This window comes from Cibotium barometz, chromosome 11 (assembly GCF_041138505.1).
Source record: "Cibotium barometz isolate CiBa-2024 chromosome 11, ASM4113850v1, whole genome shotgun sequence".
In the NCBI taxonomy this organism is placed as follows: Eukaryota; Viridiplantae; Streptophyta; class Polypodiopsida; order Cyatheales; family Cibotiaceae; genus Cibotium; species Cibotium barometz.
The window spans coordinates 53,360,609-53,367,111 of NC_141056.1; positions in this window are offsets into that span (position 1 = coordinate 53,360,609).

The window sequence follows — 6,503 nt, forward strand, 5'->3', positions numbered from 1 at the left end:
TCCAATCCAATAGCATGTAGCTATAGTGTGAAATGGTAGATGAGTAGATATGGACCTCTACACAAGAGACCATAGCATGAACCTCCAAGCCTCCAAGCCCCTTTGAGTGTGCCCCATGCCCCTATTATATAGGAGGGCTCTCAAGTGACTCTTGACTTTCCATTCCCCATGTGTTACCCTTGGATGCCTGACCCTAACCTTAACCCATAAGGTTAGTCCTAACCCATGCTCCACTAGAGCTTGTTCCCATGCTCCCATGCTCACAAGCCTAATGTGGGTTAGCCTCCTAGTATATGCACACATAATGTGCATATAACATAGCACACATAATGTACATATAACAATATATGACAACCTTTCTCGCCACATGCAACCCTAAATCAGCAAAACAAGTAGCTTGCGTAACCAAGCCACCTCACATGCTGCCACTACAGCTCCTTTGTACTCTGCCTCTATGCTCGACAAGGCAAATGTGGGCTGCTTCTTGCTGCTCCATGTCACAATAGCACTCCCTAATGAAAACATAAATCCATTGGTAGATCTCATGTCTGAGATGCTACCTGCCCAATCTGCATCTATGTACTCATATAGCTCCAATGGTACACCTGCTTGCACAAAACAGTGCATAATCAACAATGGCCCTCAAATACCGAAGTGTGCGTCGCACACTGTCAAGATGTGGTTTACGCAGAACTTGCATAAACTGGCTCTCTAAGCCAACAGTGTAGCTCAAATTTGGCTTGCTGATCGTGCAATAGATCAAACTCCTCACAATCTTCCTGTACATAGTGGGATCCTCCAACACATAACCTACATCCGCACTAAGCTTGCCATTTTGATCTAATGGCACCGAGATTGGCTTACAACCAGCTATCCCATACTTGGACAACATGTCCAATGCATACTGTCTCTGTGACAGCCAAATACCCTTAGGTGTGCGAATGATCTCAATTCCCAAAAAGTTGCACAGATCTCCCAAATCCTTCATCTCAAACTTCCTTTTAAGAAGACTTTTCACATAGCCCATACAAGGCCTTATGAATCTTACACATATACTCTGGGTGACTTGTATCCTCAAAACCTAGTGGTTGATCCATATACACCTCTTCTTGCAAAAGTCACCATGCAAGAACACATTTTTGACATCCATCTCATGTAAAAACCAGCCTTTAGTTGCAACCATCGCAATCACAACTCTCACAATTGCCATCTTTGCAACTGGGGCAAATGTCTCCTCATAATCAATCCCATGTGTCTGTGCATATCCTTTGGCTACCAATCTAGCCTTGTACCTGCTTATGCTACCATCACTGTTATGTTTCACCTTATACACCCACTTACAGCCAATAGATTTCTTGCCTTTAGGCAATGGCACCAAGTCCCAAATCTCATTTCCATACAATGCATCCATCTCCTCATCCATAGCTTTCTCCCAACACACATTTCCAATAGCCTCATCAAAACATGTGGGTTCTACAACCTGCACAACTTTTGCTATATGTGCATAGCAATGTGCCACATAACCATCATAAGTCAACCTTTACACCGGATTTTAGACTCTTTCAGGCATTCAGGGCTTCCATAGCCTTCTTCACACCAGGTGTCCTCATTGCTTGAATCCCAAGCTCCTCATCAAGGCTTATCTCCGAGGTACTAGAATCTCCATCAACAAGAGAATGCCCTGCAGAAATATTAGGCATACCAAGGAGCTCAACCACTTTCTCTTTATCTTTATGTGATGTACCAGCTACATTTTTAGGACTGGTATAATGATGCAGCCTGCCACTCCATGGTCTATCAAATAGAACCGCTGGATGAGGACTCTCTTGGTTCACTCAATGACTGTGATTGTTGGTGACTTGCATTATGTGCAACCACATTTCCACTTACATCGGCCCCCCAACAACATTCTTCTCAGCCTCCCACTCCATGGTCTATCAAATAGAACCGCTGGATGAGGACTCTCTTGGTTCACTCAATGACTGTGATTGTTGGTGACTTGCATTATGTGCAACCACATTTCCACTTACATCGGCCCCCCAACAACATTCTTCTCAGTAGTATACCAGCCACTCATCTCATCAAATACAACCTCCACGCTTACCCTCAATTCATGTGTAGTAGGATTATAACATCTATATCCCTTTTGCTCAAGGGAATACCCAATAAACACACATTTTTCTGCTTTTGGATCCAGCTTGGTACATAACTCATCTGGCACATGCACATATGCAATACATCCAAAAACTTTCAAGTGAGACAAATCAAGTTTCTTACCATAAACTTCTCCTCTGGAGTTATATCATGTATGGCTACAATAGGAGTCCTATTCATAATATAAACTGCTGTAGACATAGCCTCCGCCCAATAGCTATGTGGCATATTCTTCTCAGCCATCAATGCTCGTGCTATCTCTGCAATGTGCCTGTTTTTTCGCTCAGCAACTCCATTTTGCTGCGGAGTGTATCTACATGTAAATTGTCTCTGAATGCTATTCTTTTGCAAGAATTTAGAGATCTCATTGGAGAAGTATTCTCCCCCTCCATCTGACCTTAGGCACTTCACATGCTTTCCTATCTGTTTTTCAGCCCATAACTCTGAAATTCTAAAAATGAGTGAACACTTCACTCTTATCCTTCATGAAGTATACTCACACTTTCCTGGTGTGGTCCCCATACATCTAAATGCACAACATCTAGCACATTCCTGCTCACATTCCTTAGGCACTTCACATGCTTTCCTATCTGTTTTTCAGCCCATAACTCTGAAATTCTAAAAATGAGTGAACACTTCACTCTTATCCTTCATGAAGTATACTCACACTTTCCTAGTGTGGTCCCCATACATCTAAATGCACAACATCTAGCACATTCCTGCTCACATTTCTGTCATGTGGAAATAGATGTTTTGTTTACTTTCCAAATTGACATGCTTCACAAACTTTCTGCATACCTTCAACTTTAAACTTAGGCACCCCTGTCACAATTTGTTTAGTCTACATGGACTTCATTCTTTGCACATTGACATGCCCAATTCTCTTATGACTTGTCATGTGGTTCGAAGCACCTGAATCAACATACCATACATTATTCTTACATGCATTAACCACATGTTACATAACAAACAACCTCTCATTATCCTCATTATTTCTGCTAGAGGATGCATAGTTGTTTTGCTGTACTTTTCCATTTCGCATGTCACTCTGTTTCTTATAGCAATCTGCCTGCACATGCCCAGGCTTACCACAATAAAAACAACCTTGTGTATCATTATGTTGCCTTTGCCAATTACCACGACCTCGTTGACTCTCCCTGCCTCTAAACTGGCCTCTTCCACCTGTATGTTGTTGTTGTGAATCCTGGGACTGTTGCTTCTATTGACCATAATTTTGATTACATGTTTGGCCACCACCTTGGCCATGTCCACGACCTCTACCTCGTCCTCTACTTGCACTTGTGTAAGGCCTGCTGCTGCTCTGAACTGTTTCCGTTTTGTGAAGACTGTTAATCTTCACCCAAGTTCTTCTCTTCAATGATTAGCATTGACACCAAATATGTGAAGTTGGGAATGTTCTCCCAAGTCTGAATAGACGTCTTGAACGCCTTGTATTGTGGCCCAAGACCATGCAAACACACTTTCACCTTATCATCATCATACAGAAACACCAATTGATGCAAGGGATTCTACAATGCCCTTGATCTTCAAAGCATAATCATTCACAGACATATTCTTTTTTTCCACAATATGAAGCTCATTCTTCAACTGAATTTTTTGTGCCTTAGTGTTGGTTTCATACAGATTCACCAAGGTGTCCCATGCCTCCTTACGTGACTTGGCATCCTGTATATGCCCAATCATAGTGTCATGTATGCTGATAGAAAGCCAATACATGACTTTCCTTGCTCCTCGATTCCAATCCTTGAACTCTTTTATATATGCAAAAAATAGATTAATCTCTGGTATCTCCGATGCCTCTTCATGTTCACCTTCAATGTAGTCCCAGTAACCTTTTCCTATTAGGAAATTTTTCAATCTAAACCTCCAAGCATGGAAGTAGTTTTGTCAAGCTTCTTTGGAACAATCTGGTTTATTCCATCATTTGACGTCTTTTCTGTAACACAAACTTACCAACAGCAGCACTCTTGCTTGACCTGCACAAACTGTTGTATTCTTTGCAAGCGGTACTATACTACACCCAAACTGTCACAAACTGTTGTATTCTTTGCAAGCGGTACTATACAACCAGTCCCAATGGCAACTTTGAGACCTCTTTGCAGCACACACATTGTCTGCACAACCAATCGCCCTTCTTGTAGTTCCAAATACAGAGTTCTGTAGAGAATCGAAACTTACCCACCATAATGCTAGTGAACGCCTCTAACGAACAAAAAAAACGGAGGTCCAGACACGCCCAAAACGCGTTTTTGGCCCAAAAAACTTCATCCAACAAACAATATAGCTTCCCTGTAACTTTGCTCCCGCGAAGAAAGCTCCTTTAGAAATAACATTCCATCTCAGCCCCATCCAAGGTCTCTATTTTCACTGCACCTTAAGGGTAAATTTTTGTGATTCGATAGGGACCTTGGCCTTTGTACTTGAGTTTCCATTTATTTTCACTGCACCTTGAGGGGCAATTTTTGTGATTCTCTAGGGACCTTGGCCTCGGCACTTGAGTTTCCGTTTAGTGTTCTTGATATTGTACATGAGTGTACCATGTCTCCTACCTTCATGCATTTATCCTTTAGTTGGTCATCATCAAACCACTACTTGGGCCTTAGTTTTTCAACCATCAATCCATATGCAGGTTGTAATATTTGCTCTAAGGCAAGCCACTATCTTTGCTTTCTTAGTTATTCTAAGACGAGTGTGTTTTTTGAGGGAGCTTTTGCTAGCAACCCTTCTCTCTTTAAGATGTGAACATTCTCTCTCTAGTCCCTCCACCACTAGCTCCTCCTGTCTTCTCCCACTACCTCCACCACCACCTCTTAGCCCAGCCCACTTTCTCCCCTCTACCTTAGCTCCTCCCTTTCCTCTCTCTACCTCTACTCTCTCTCTCTCTCACTCACTTCATCTTACACCCATCTCTCTCTCTCTCTCTCTCTCTCCCTCCACCACCCTCTTCCCTCTTCTCTCTCTCTCTCTCCTTCCACCACCCTCTTCCCTCTCTCTCTCTCTCTCTCCCTCTCTCTCTCATTCTCTCTCTCCCTTCCTCTCCCCTCTCCCCTCCCTTTTCTCTCTCTTCCCTCTCCCACCTTCTTCCTACTCTCTCTCTCTCTCTCTCTCTCTCTCTCTCTCTCTCTCTCTCTCTCTCTCTCTCTCTCTCTCTTTCTCCCCATACCATTCTTCTTCAAAAATTCAGAGAACTCATTGGAGAAGTACTCTCCCCCTCCATCCGACCTTAGGTACTTTACATATTTCCCTGTTTGCTTTTCAACCAAAACTCTGAAATTTTGAAAGTGAGTGAACACCTCACTCTTCTCCTTCATGAAATATACCCACACTTTCCTTGTGTGGTCATCAATGAATGTCACATAATACCTGCAGTCTCCCATAGACATGGTCTTCGTAGGACCCCATACATCTGAATGCACAACATCTAGTGCATTTCTGCTCACATATCTGTTACGTGGAAATACATGCTTTGTTTGCTTTCCAAATTGGCATGCTTCACATATTCTCTGCATACCTTCCACTTTAAACTTTGGCAGCCCTGTCACAATTCCTTTAGTCTGCATAGACTTCATTCTCTGCACATTCACATGTCCAATTCTTTTATGCCAAATGTCTATGTCTGCAACAATTCCTGAACCATTTGCAAACATAGCAGCACTCATTTCAGGCATGTCTACATTCAACGTAAACATTCTGCCCAGTCTGTTGCCTTTTGCAACCAACCTGCACTTGTCTTTAAAATCTTCAACATAACAACCATCAGGGTTAAACCGAACCTGCAAACCCTGCTCAATCATCTGGCCAACTGAAACTAGATTCTTTGTTATGTTCGGAACGTGAAGTACATCTGCAGGGTACTTCACTTTGCCATCTTGCATAGACAATGGCACATCTCCAACATGGGCAATTGGATGAGCAGTGTCATCCCCTGTTTCCACAAAACCTGGTCTTTCAAGGTTTTTCATCTCCTTGAACCACTCCCCATGACTTGTCATGTGGTTCGAAGCACCTGAATCCACATACCATACATCATCTTTTTATGCTGCTTCAACATTTTCAGACATGGCATTCACGACATGCTGCATAACAAACAACCTTTCATTATCCTCATTGTTTCTGCTTGAGGATGCATCATTGTTTTGCTGCATTTTCCCATTTTGCATGTCAGCCTGCTTCTTATAACATTCTGCCTGCACATGTCCAGGCTTACCACAATAATAGCATTCACGTGCATCATTATACTGCCTTTGCCAATTTCCACGGCCTCTTTGACTCCCCCTGCCTTTGAATTTGCCTCTTCCACCTGCGTGTTGTTGTTGTTGTTGTTGTTG